At 46.9% G+C, this 12,480-nt stretch overlaps 1 long non-coding RNA gene across 11 annotated transcripts in view; it reads right to left on the bottom strand.

Annotated features, from left to right (window-relative positions):
• The window catches only part of LOC149355971 (uncharacterized), a 133,405-nt gene that overhangs the window by 52,582 nt on the left and 68,343 nt on the right, over positions 1-12,480 (bottom strand). For 9 of the 11 annotated variants that reach the window (XR_016291601.1, XR_016291600.1, XR_016291602.1 and 6 more), the window contains exons 1-3: positions 8,955-9,053; positions 7,279-7,497; positions 6,462-6,777 (exon numbers count right to left, since the gene is read on the bottom strand). This is a non-coding gene — a long non-coding RNA (uncharacterized LOC149355971). Of the gene's footprint in view, positions 1-6,461; positions 6,782-7,278; positions 7,498-8,954; positions 9,054-12,480 lie in introns of those variants that run through there. The other 2 variants (XR_016291597.1, XR_016291599.1) reach the window with 2 other exon arrangements.

Raw genomic sequence — 12,480 nt, 5'->3', positions numbered from 1 at the left:
TCAGTCCGTTGGAAAAGCATGTTTTTAGTTTAGAACGATAGAACACACTTTTCGGGTGCTTACTGATGGCGGTTTAATTTATTGACCATGGGTGTCGAGGCAATCCATCAACACCCGGCAGAGAAGGCTAAAAGTGCGGATTCTATGTGCAAATATTGTGTATTAAGTGCACGCCTGGATAGCATTGGCCAAGAAAACACCAAACTAGCATTGCGTATGGATGTTCTAGAAGCACAGCTAGACGTTGAGAAGGCAGAAAAGCGAATCTTCAAGAACAGCTTGGTCACATGGAAGCAGAAATGGCTGACACTGCCACCAGAAGCCACGTGAATGGGGCCAGCACTGGCATGGACAACAATAAGAAAGTAGGTCAAGCAGGTTTGGGCAGTAACAGCTATGCACAGGTGGCACGGGCGTAGCCAGGGGGGTGTTTCAATGTCAGAACACCCCTCGAAGTTTTCCGACCACTGCGTCCCCCTCTACCCCCTCCTTTCCGCCTTTTTTTTGTGCAGACTATTTACACAGCGCATCAATATACTAAAATGTAAAGTGAAAATAAGAAGGGTGTCAGTTTATTCTCAAAATGATTGATGTACACTGTCACGTCGCTATAATAGGAAGTGGAAGTTAGTGCAGAGAGAGCCACTCTTCTTCACCATGACACGGCATATGGCACTCCTTTTAATTGTAGGCAAAGTTCACCCAATTAAAGGTACCTTTTCACAACAGCCTACTTTATCATCCTGTGCATTATCCTCAAATGATCACAAAACGGTTGCGAAAATAAAAAGTGCTTTTTTTTTTAAACTGTCTCTGCGGCTGGGCCTAGGTTCACATGCATTGGGAAGAAGTTTCGACAGATACCATTTGTTCGCAGTTGCTCATTTTATTGTAGAGCAGAAACGTTTTTGTTATTGCATAGTACGTGCAAAAATTGTAAATAGCGGCGATTTTTCGTATGATACTTGTTTTGGGGAAGAAAATAAATGTTCTTTACGAATAAAGTCTCCAGAGTCATGCATGCACTTGTATTTTTATGCTGATTTTAGAGTGAATGAAACAACTAACCTTTCGGCTTTAATAAAGCAGAGAAATTAAGATATTGTTAGGGCACAGGCTCTCTACTTTTGTTGACCAGCGGCGCATAATACCCCTAAAAATATTTATGGTTATGCCATTTGGCGGGGCTAAATGATGTCCTCGATGGTGACGCTGCACAAGTGGTGGAAAGATTAGCTGAGGGAGTTGACAGCACAAGGGCAATGGGACAGCAAGTGTGCAGATTGTGGTGTGCACAGTAGTGGAGGTGCAAGAACGGAACAGAGAGCCTGACAAGGATGTGGTGACCCTTGGAGGTAAGGAAATTAAGCCAGGAGAAAGGCTTTCAAGTGGCAGACATAAATAAGGAAGTGCATGGAGCAGGCTTTGGCAGAGCGTTTACACCAGATGGCAAACCAACTGAGTGGAAGGATAGGAGCAGAAATCGGCTGGCATTTTGCTGGCTGGGCAGTAGCTTTTTTTATGACGTCCACGATGGCTCTGGGCACAGGGATAGGTGAATAAGAAGAAGAATGCGTAATAACCAGTCTGAGCCCAACAAAATGGCCAGTAGGAGGCCCAGCGAGAAAACTACCCAGAATCAGTTACATAAACATGCAAGGAGGTAAAAGGAGACTAAAATGGTCAGAAATAGAACAGCAGTTAAAAGACCATGAATTAGGTAGGTACACCCTGTGCGAGACACATCTCATAGATCTAGAAGATCGACCAATTATTCATGGCTACGTTTGGGAAGGGTGCAACAGAACAACGAAGAAGAGGGCAGGGGTAGGTATGCTGATACATTAATGAAGAAATTGGCAAAGAATAAAATCAACTAGCAGAGAACACGTCTGGGTGTCAGGAACAACTGCTGGAAAAAGGAGATGACAAGGCATAGGGACAGGCGTAAATGCAGGCCAGAAAACAAGTTTCCGGTCAAGTGTCTTGACGATATAAAACATGTGACGATATAAAACAGTTTGGAGACTGTGCCGATATTATTCTGCTGGGTGACATGAATGGCCACAGTGAAGATTTGGATGGATACACAGATTGTAACGGGAAGTAAATGGTAGACATCTGTGAGTGGCACGACCTAGTTATTGTGAATAGAGTAACTAAATGTGGTGTACAAATCATGCGAGCTGTGTACGCAGTTGCGATGCTGGTTATAAGAATGGTGTTGTATGTGGCAGTGTAACACAAGAACACTGCAGAAGTTTTAAAATTGCTTTTGATGCAGGACTAACACCTGAAGTCATGGGAAAAAGCAGTGTTACACTGCGGTTTGTACGTGAAGCTAGCAAACGCAATGGATACTGTTTCACAACCTTGCATTTATCTTGTCTCGCATATTTTGGTCTTTTTGGTTTATTGCAGATGACCAGTGGGAGCCAAAAGATGGAGGCCAGTGACAGCCATCAGTGACCACTGCTGGAACAAGTGGGACAGCTGCGGCAGCTCCAGAGGCAACTGAGGACGACAACAGCATCTCGTCACCCATCGTTGAGCCTGATGCTGCTTCCAACACAGTTGTATCTGGAGCTGATGCAAACTGCACCATTGCTGCATCAGTGGCCACTGGGGACAGTAGGGCTCCGAGAGGGCGGATGGCCCTTTTAGAGAAAACCCTATCGGATGAAAATGATGTACGAGCTGCTCTCTTTCGGGAGGAGCATGTGCTCTGCCTGCAACTCATGCAGGAGGACCACAAGGACATGCTTGCTGAGCGGCATCGCTAGAAAACTCTTTGCGAAGAAATCAACCATTTAAAACTTGAAGCCGAACGAAGAAAAAACAACTTTGAAGAACAAGTTCAAGAAATACGGATTGAAAAAGTGAAGCTTGGCCTCGAAATCCTGCAGGCTGAGAAGGCGATAAAGTAGGAACAGCTTTGCAGATTGCGAGAGGCTCCAATTTGAACTGTGCTCAGCTTGGGCGAAATTGCAATGCTGTTGGACAACTCCAGAACCAAGCGGCTCTCCCTTATCAAAGGACGCCCTTCCAGCAAACGGTGTTGGCCAACTCTCATGAACCTGCTAGCGTGACACTGCAGAGAGACAACTATCCTCATCCATGGAGGGAGGGGACTATTCCCTTTCATTGCCGCTGCCTGCATTGTCACACTAGCAGGCCCATGGGAATTGGCCGACGTCAATTGCTGGAAGGACGTCCTTTGATGGGGAAAAGCCACTTGCTTTTGGAGTTGTATCACGCTTCGAATTAAACAGTGCCCCAGCTGGGGTAAAAATGGAATGCAGTCTGAATGTTTGTGCAAGTATAGTATGAGGTAGTTCATATAACTACACCTTGTTTGCACACGTGCGCCTTTAAGCGCATGGCACAGTGTGGACAAACATGCAGTCCCGCCACTTCCTTGCCTACCAGACAAGCTATCGCAAAGCAGTAGGTTGGTCGTGTGGCAAACAGAATTGTTGTCTGCACCTGCTGGTATCGCTGTGTGGAGCCTGCAGATGTGCACTGAAATTGCACTTTGTGTTTATATTTTGAAGAAGCTGTACTGCTGTTACAGGAAAGGCCAGAACCTTGTATGGCTTCCCAAAATGCGCTGTAGGGAACAACAGCAGGACGCATGGCAAAGTTCCTATCTCTTCGATCCAAACAGTTCAATATCCTGTACAAACAAACCACAGAAGAAGTTAATACATGCATCTGATGTCTTGAACTAAGAAAATGAGCAGTTTGATGAATTTGTAGCATACCTACTGAAGCAATAAAAAAAATGCACCTTTGAGGGAAAACAGTGATTTGGGACCATAATGCTGTAGTATTAAAGATGCAGCACAGTTCTTCTCGCAGCCAAAGCAGCAATATGAATGTTTGCACTGTTCAACAACGCACAAACTACACACCTGCCCTGCCCTACGATCATGACTGTTACACCTGCAGCAAATCCAGGCTGTTTTTAATGCATGTTAAAGCAAAGCCAATCAGGCAGGAGGTCCTAGAAAAAGTTGTGTTCCTTGAAAATTCCTGATAGAAGGATAAGCTGCAATATTTTTCCTGGTATGCAATCACCTTGACATCAATTGCACTTTGGATTGCATTGTGGCAGCATCAGTTTCAAGCTAGATATACTGGCTACAGCATGAATAGTGTGAACTTGCATGCAGTGTGACTTTCTCTATGATTTCCTGGATAAAACCTGCTAGCTCAGCTGACTAGATCCGAGAGATCTCTACAAAACATAGCATACAGCATGCAACAACTAATTAGAGCCATCAGTGACTGCAAAACATAAGAATAAAATTAATGCAAAACAATAAATAAGATGCAATGAGAAAGCATAAAAGTAAAAAAAACCCTTCTTTATAGAGAAATAAAGCAGTGAATGAAAATAGCAATGCATTCAACCTACAAAGAAATACATTCAAGAAAGGTAGAGAGGTAAACAACAAAGTGAATAATAATCATAATAGCATATAATACATTTCACTAATTGAAGCATTGGTAAAAAGCTGTGAATCACATCAAAGTGCCATCTGTCAGCCGCATCAGTGTGCCAATTTACACCAGTCTGACCTGGATCAACATGACGACATCTACATCGACGTAATGAACTGCATTGCCAAAAAAAATTTCAGGTTATTGCGACTTTGACAGAAGACTTTGCTCCATTTCTTCTGGTGCAGCATTGTGCTGTTTTGTTCCCCTCCCATCCTGATAGGGATGCGCCCTGTGTTTCACTGCCTACAGCCTGAGGGATGGGCTGGACCTCAGTGGATTAAACAGTAATGTCGAGTGAGCCAAGATGCTCTGAGCCTTGGCAGAAAGGCTCATCCAGTCGCTCCTCACTATGAACTTTCCATTCCTGGCCCTTCGCTCGTGAAACCTTTTCTGTACGTAAAAGTGCCATTAAACCTGTTTGTTTTTGTTTTCCAAACATCAAAGCTTCAGTCCTTCCTGAGCCTGTAGAATCAAGACACGCTACCAAATAGAGCCCGGGTTCGATGAGATGTCAAGAGACACAACTCGGCGAAAACCAGAACAACTGGACCGCCTCACCTAAGCTAGAGCACTGCAGCTAGCGCCGGCTATGTAACAAAATCTGCAGCTCAACTCTGAATAAACTGTTGCTTTCCTGCTGATGAATAAGCGGGTCCACACCTTAAGTCTCCAACACAGTGCCCAAACATAATGATAGTGAGAGCATTAAAGGCTATAGACACACAATTTGAGTTGGCCACCGCGGTGGCTCAGTGGTTACAGTGCTCATCTACTGACCCAAAAGACGCAGGTTTGAATCCAGCTGCAAAGGTCAAATTTCAGTGGAAGCGAAATGTTAGAGGCCCATGTAGTGTGCGATGTCAGTGCACGTTAAAGAACCTCAGGTGGCCGAAATTATCTGGAGCCCTCCGCTACGGCGTCCCCTTAGCCCTAGTCGCTTTGGGATGTGAAAAACCGCACAGAAAACAAACTTAATTTTCGTTGCATGTTTTCTTCTTTCAAATGATGCGTTAGACATTAAAAAATACATGGAACAGCGTGTGGCATTTGTTTATGACCGTGAAATAATTTATAATTGAATTTGTTCTTTCATACTGTTTGGTTTCATCAAACAAACAATGGCTGTGACATGTAGTTGGCCTTTAGGTCACGTGAGGCACAAAAAAGCCTGCAATATAAACACTGATACATAGTTTTAAAAGTCACTATAACACTCGCCAGCCTGCTTCAAGACCTGGAGTGACAACAAACGACATATCGGCAGTTGTAGTGGCAATTTTTTCCTGTCTCCCGTGACCTAAAGGTCAACTATGTGCCATAGCCATCTTTTGGTTGACAAAGCTAAAACAGCCTCAAGAAATTTTATAATAAATTAATTAGCACTAATATGTGAATACCATAAGATGATTCATGTACCTATGCAACACATCATTCGAAAGAAAAAAAAAACATGAAAGCAAAACTTTTGTGTCTATAGTCCTTTAAAATGGCAGCCACAGATCAGCCACGACAGCCTCACAAGCAAAAGAGAATTACAGCAGCACATCTTTCTTCAGTGTGCGCACCGACAGTGTCCTCAATCCTGCTGCCGAAATATGCAAAAATGGCCCGGTTGTCACTCTGGCCCTGTCCATTAATGATGGAACTCCCATAGAACAGGTGGCCCATTTGGAGAAGTTGCCCTTCTGTAGAAGCAGCTTGATTCTATTCTCCTGCAATATCAATGCAGCACTCTTGAAGAATGGCATGAGAAAAACAGGCACTCTGTCAAAAAATTCAGAAGCACTAACAAGAAAAAAGAGCTTTGTAAAGCGGTACAAGCTGAGAAGATATCTGAAGGCCTTCTCCTTGCAAAATTATATGCAGGGTGTGGGTAGTACATGTAGCTGCACTTTGCAAGCATGTTTGGCTCCAAATGCATGGAACAGTGTAGGAAATTCTGCTTTTCTTACCTAAGTGAAGCTCTTCTGGATGAGCAGCTGCCGTGCTTGCATCCCAGATGTGCTGTCAGTGAGGTCATCAACAGGTGGCAGGTACAGCGGTCGTCTTGCCGCTGTAGTTGTGGTGGGGTTCACTGCAGCTCTGCCATTAGGAGGTTGCAGCTTCTTCATCAAGCAGCCAAAGTTGTGGAGTGCTGCGCAGGCTGTTATGATGCAGGCCGCTTTTTCTGGCTCATGCTGCAGCACCATGTCCAGGCAAGGGAAGCGGTGCTTCCACACTCCGAAGGCCCTTTCAACACTGTTGGCGTGTCTTTATATGGTCTTTCTGCTACCTGTGTGAATAAAAAAATATTACACACTCCCTTCTACAGTCGTACCTTGTTAATATGGACACTTTGGCTACCAACTAAAAAGTTACTGCTAAAGCGAGTCATTGGGAATAATGAATCATGGTTAAAAGATATTCTGAAAAGAAAATGCTTTGTGATTATGGACTGCTTCTGTGCATAGTGGCAGGCAGCAAAGTGGAAATTGGAAAATCTTGGGAGCTCCAGGCACATTATTCTGATTGCTGATGGTGGTTTTCAGCATAGCGCATGGAGAGAATTTTTTAGTACCCATTCATGGAATGCAGGGGATGGTAAGGCATGTTGACTGCCACTGTAAAGCATGAAAACACACGTGCATAGATGCGTGCAGGTAGAAAAAAAAGTTCATAGTTCGAGTCGTCCATATTAATGAGGCTCGATTGTATGTGTTACGACTCGAAGCCGCACCTCAAAAGTCTGGTCAAAGTTTGTGTCATGAACGTCACTGTCAGCTTATTAACTTGCCTTCCTTCTGGTGTATTTGCCGGGCCAGGGTCTGATAGCGGTCTAATTAGGTATGGCTGGCATCCATACCCAGTGTCTCCCAGCAGCACACCAGGTACCCGGCTCTCCTCATACAAAACCCACAGGCGGGAATTGCCACAGATGCAACTATCATGCACTAAACCTGGCCAGCTTGCAACGATGTCATAGAACTGAAGCTGCGGTCCAGTGACAGCCTGCATCAAACCAGCAATACACCAGTCAGGAAAACCAGGGCGCATATGGCGCCTTTTATTTTGTGGGTTCGGGATAAAGTACCCCTGCAGTATAGACGCTTTTGACACGGTAGTGTTTCATTGAAAAAATACAGAACACTTGTGAAACCCGCTTTCGAGTGCTACAAGCAAAAAAAAGAACACATTGCAGCGCTACAACGGTGGTCTGCATAGTTAATAAAGCTAAATTCTAAAGCAGTCACTGTATTTAAAATAAAAAGCGGAAACTCCCGGAAACACCCTGAACCTCGGCCAGTTCGAAGAAATCTTGCATCTGTTTTTCAAACTGGGACATTCTGGGGAAGCTCACAAGCATTGGGCACACACATGCTTCGCTATCAGCACTGTCATCTTGCCAACTGCATGGCACACCGTTGACTGCGGAATACGCAAGCCCCCGGTGACTGTTTGGAAAATGCCAGAGTGCCATCAACAACTGCAGCATGGGAGGCACAGGCCTCCCCTGTTGTCGGCACTCTCTCGTAGACGCAACATGGCCAGTAGCTTTCGTACGGTGTTCATGATGAACATGTACCGTGCAGGAATTGTTCTTCATAATAGACCTCCATGGGGTTACCCCGATCGCACAGTGCCGGTCGCGGATCCTTCGGGAAAGAATGTGCCTCCGAAAAAGCAACATCCATGGCGTAGCACGCGAACTCAAGGGCATAAATCCTGCGAACAACGTTACGGTGGGCTGCCATGTCGGAAAAGAACTCAGCAAGTCAGTTCCAAGCTAGCCCAGACACTGACTTGAAACTTGGCCGCCTTCGGTCAAGTCAAGCACGGCGCAAACCTCCTTCCAAGTCGAGTAAGGTTTGTGGCACACGATGAAGCTGTCTTGAGACCAGCGCAAGACAAGTACGAGTCCAGTTACATTTCTGCATTCGGGTTTCGGGGGTAACGTCCCAAAGCGAACTAGGCTATGTGAGACACTATAGTGAAGGGCTGCGAAAATTTCGACCACCTGGGGTTCTTTAATATGCACTGACATTGCACAATACATGGGCCTCTAGAATTTTGCCTCCATCGAAATTCGCCCGGCGCGGTCAGGATCGAACCCGCGTCGTTTGGATCAGCAGCCGAGCACCATAACCACTGAGCCACCGGGGCGGCCCATAAATGACAATGATATGAAGGAAACGAGAAAGATAATGAGATCACATAATTAAATCAGAATTAGGCTGACATTGAAAGGTGCTCAAACAATGAAAAATTTAGCCAAAAATATTTTGGTGCAATATCTCCACTTGCGCCAGGAGAGCATGATTTTGAGCCGTAAACCGGCAAGGTAGAAGACTGGCTGAACGACGCATACAGAGAAGAGAATAGTAGCATGTCACATTAGACCGTCCATTCATCTGGATCCCCCACATGAATGAGAATATACTACTCTTTCAAACAATCGGATTTTTTACCTGAGAAAACGCCCACCGACCTTGCGCGGCCTCGGCCACATCACGTCAGGAAGTACGGAATTGTGTGCCACTTCGAGTTCTCGCATCCAAACTGTGCTTCTGTGTTGTTATTGTTGCGAATGTAGGAAGGATGAAAGAGAAAGTGCACGGGTCTGCCCACTAGCTCGGGCTGAGCCACACTCGCTGCCATGTGCAGACAGAGGAGAGATTGAAAGAAAAGACGCGCGTCGCAACAACCGCGCCCGCCTTGGGGAGATGGATGACTGCCTTCAGCAGGCCGCCTCCATAGTCGAAGTATATGCTGCCGACTGTGGTCTCCAATGTGCTCCCGCCAAATCAGAGCTTCTACACGTCAGGACAAACCACAAGGACAACACGTCTCTACACATATCTCTGTCGGGCGGTCCCATCAGAGAAGTGGCGGAGCTCCGGATCCTGGGTCTGTTCATCAATAACAAACTTAGGCCGGACTCTACTATAGCGAAACTCAAGAGCATAGGTGAACAAGTAGGGCGCATGATCCGCCGTGTTTCCAACAAGCGGGGTGGTCTGCGGGGCAGGGACGCGCTACGGCTCGCCTATGCCTTCGTGACCAGCCGGATCCTCTACGCCGTGCCGTACCTACGCACAACCAAACAACAAGACGAGCGCATTGACGCCATCATCAGGAAGGCAACAAAGCGAGCACTGGACCTCCCGGTGGCTACCTCCAACGCCAAACTGAAGGCGTTGGGAGTGGTAAACTCCTATCAGGAGTTGCGGGAGGCCCACCTCGTGAACCAATATACCGCGTGTTCCGTATTTATCTGTCCCTGTTACGAAAAATTCCGCTGCGCAATCTACTGAAGTATATGGGCTCAAAACGCCGACTACAAGGTACCTTATAATGGTCTTCGTCTTTCGATAAGTAATTTAACATCTAAAATTGCCTGCATTTTCTGGAATCGGCGAAAAACTGCATTCAACTGCGGCAGAACTTTTCGTCCAGGCGAGCAAAGAAGCCAGTGTGACAGACTGCGCCATCTGGCGAGCGGTGTTAATTTCAAGGAGAAGACGACACGCACATCCGAAGAAACCGCGCGAGGTGCGCATTCCCGCCCCAGGCCGTGACATCGGTTACCTCACCGCTCGCCAGATGGCGCAGCCTGTCAAAGTGGCTTCTTTGCTCGCTTGGACGAAAAGTTCTGCCGCAGCCGTATGCAGTTTTTCGCCGATTCCTGAAAATGTAGGCAAGTTTAGATGTTAAATTACATATCGAAAGACGAAGACTATCAAAGCTATCTTGTAGTCGGCGTTTGAGCCCATATAGTCCAGTAGTTTGCGCAGGAGAATTTTTTCTAACACGGACAGATAAATACGGAACAGGCAGTACGCGGCTATCGCAGACGGTGCCTGGGCGCCGCCTGCTAAACCGCTTACACATCCAACACACATGCATACCAGAGGGGACGGAGAACATCCCGGTGCTGTGGCGCCACATGCTCTTGGTCGCTCCGCTCCCGCGTAACATGGACATGGCTTCACATGAAGGCAGACGACAAGCGCGGGTTCGCACGCTTGAGAGGCAATATGGCTATAAAGAGGGCGTCTATTACGTGGACATCACAAGGCCGTCGCCCGCGGGATTCTTCACGGCTGCCGTAGTCCACCGGGGAATGAATGTCGATGGGCTATCTTTTCGGGCCCCAAATTCAACACGAGCGGAGGAAGTCGCAATAGCTCTCGCTGCCGCCGATCCAAAATCGAAAACGGTTATCACAGACTCTCGCCGGGCCTGTGAACATTATCTTGCAGGCGAAATATCACCTCTGGCCTCGCAAATTCTAAGACGCGCTCTCGCCGATCCAACTCGCACAAAAGTGATCTGGGCTCCCGGCCACCAGGGTCTACGAGGCAATGAGGCCGCTGATGCGGCCGCCCGAGCGCTCACACACCGGGCTCCTCATCCTAGCTCTCATGGCTCAGAAGCTCATAAACCGCTTCTGCGGTTCCGCGAAATCCTAATTTATTATTGCGACAGCCACCGTCTCTACCCGGCACCTGCCAAGGGGCTGAGTAAGGCGGAGGAGCGAACTCTGTGGCGCCTGCAGACAGGAACCCTTCTCTGTCCTGCAATAGCAAAACACTTCGATCCGAACACAGATGGGCGCTGCCCGCACTGTGGAGAGATCTGCGATATCTTTCACATGGTGTGGGCATGTACTCAGAATCCTCACCTTCCCCCCTCCCCCACCCCCACCCGAGAGGCATGGGAGACTGCCCTCCTCAACTGCTCCACACTGGAGTCCCAAAGGGCTCTGGTCAAGCGGGCGCGAGACGGGGCCTCGTCATGCGGTGTCCCGGACTAAGGATACCGACCATGCAGCAGGGTTATCTTTTTTTTAACCCTCAAGCTCTCTTTGATTAAAGTTTTTCACCACCACCACCGAGCGACGACGCTGTCCTACCGACGCTCGACAGTGCGGGCTGCAATGCCACCTTGAACCACTCAATCCGCAGCATGAACCAGCGCAAAGTTGAACAAAAGTTACTTAAATAGTCTATGCAGTACACTTCTTATCGGACTCGCAATAAAGCGTCTTAAATAAGATTTCAATGCATTCAACATTTATTGCAAGCTGTGGAAACTAGGCTAACTATGAAAAGAACGTCTGGCAACAAAAACCTTTAAGCTCTAATTGCTAATTATTTGCATCACTTCGTAGAGAAAATACATAAGCTTAATTTTTTACGGCAAAATAAGCAAACATGGTTCAACGTTTACATAGTCATTTTTTTTGTTTGTTTACATAAAATACTGGCCACGCTGTGACAATTGTAAAATCTGGCAACATAAAAAAATACTATAGTGTACTACTAGTACACTATAAAAATACATAAGATTAGTGTGTAGCAACGTTTCTAGATGAAGACAGTTGGGAAACTTGCTGCGGGTATGCGGCCCCTTTCTGTCGCCGATTTCATCTCAAAGAGATGCGAGCGCCATCTCTCAGGTGGTGGGAGTACCGCGTTTGTTTTCCCGTGGCCTCCGTGACCAGCTCAAGCATCGGTACCATCGCGTTTGATCTCAGAGGCCACAATTTCTGCGCGAATGATTAACGTTAGCTCGTGCCTCGCATCGTCTGCGCCGGGGGCGGCTGCTTCTAGCCGCGCTTATCTACGAATTGAAGTCCGCTTGCGCTCTACGTCTGGGATACGTGAGTGCAGGATGCTCGAGGTTGAGCTTTTGGGTGTAAATATCGGAAAAAAACTGGAAGCCCTTCTTTCCGCGGTTTAGAGAAACATGACGTACCGCTTGCCTCCTCGTAGTTTATGTTGATAATACTATCTAAAAACGTTGAGCTGGGAGTAGCAGACGACGCGCTCATCCTAAAGCGACCGCAGCGCCACCGCCTAGACGGCGATCGCGTGGGGCCGCTCTGCTCCCTGGCTCGCCGGCGAAGTTTCCCAACTCTCTTTATCTAGAAACGTTGATGTGTAGTTACAACCATTTTAATATTTTGTAAAAAAAGGAATAAAATCAAAA

This window comes from Amblyomma mixtum, chromosome 3 (genome assembly GCF_055824585.1).
Source record: "Amblyomma mixtum isolate Tamu chromosome 3, ASM5582458v1, whole genome shotgun sequence".
NCBI classification, from domain to species: Eukaryota; Metazoa; Arthropoda; class Arachnida; order Ixodida; family Ixodidae; genus Amblyomma; species Amblyomma mixtum.
This window is presented reverse-complemented; position numbering and strand designations above follow the sequence as displayed.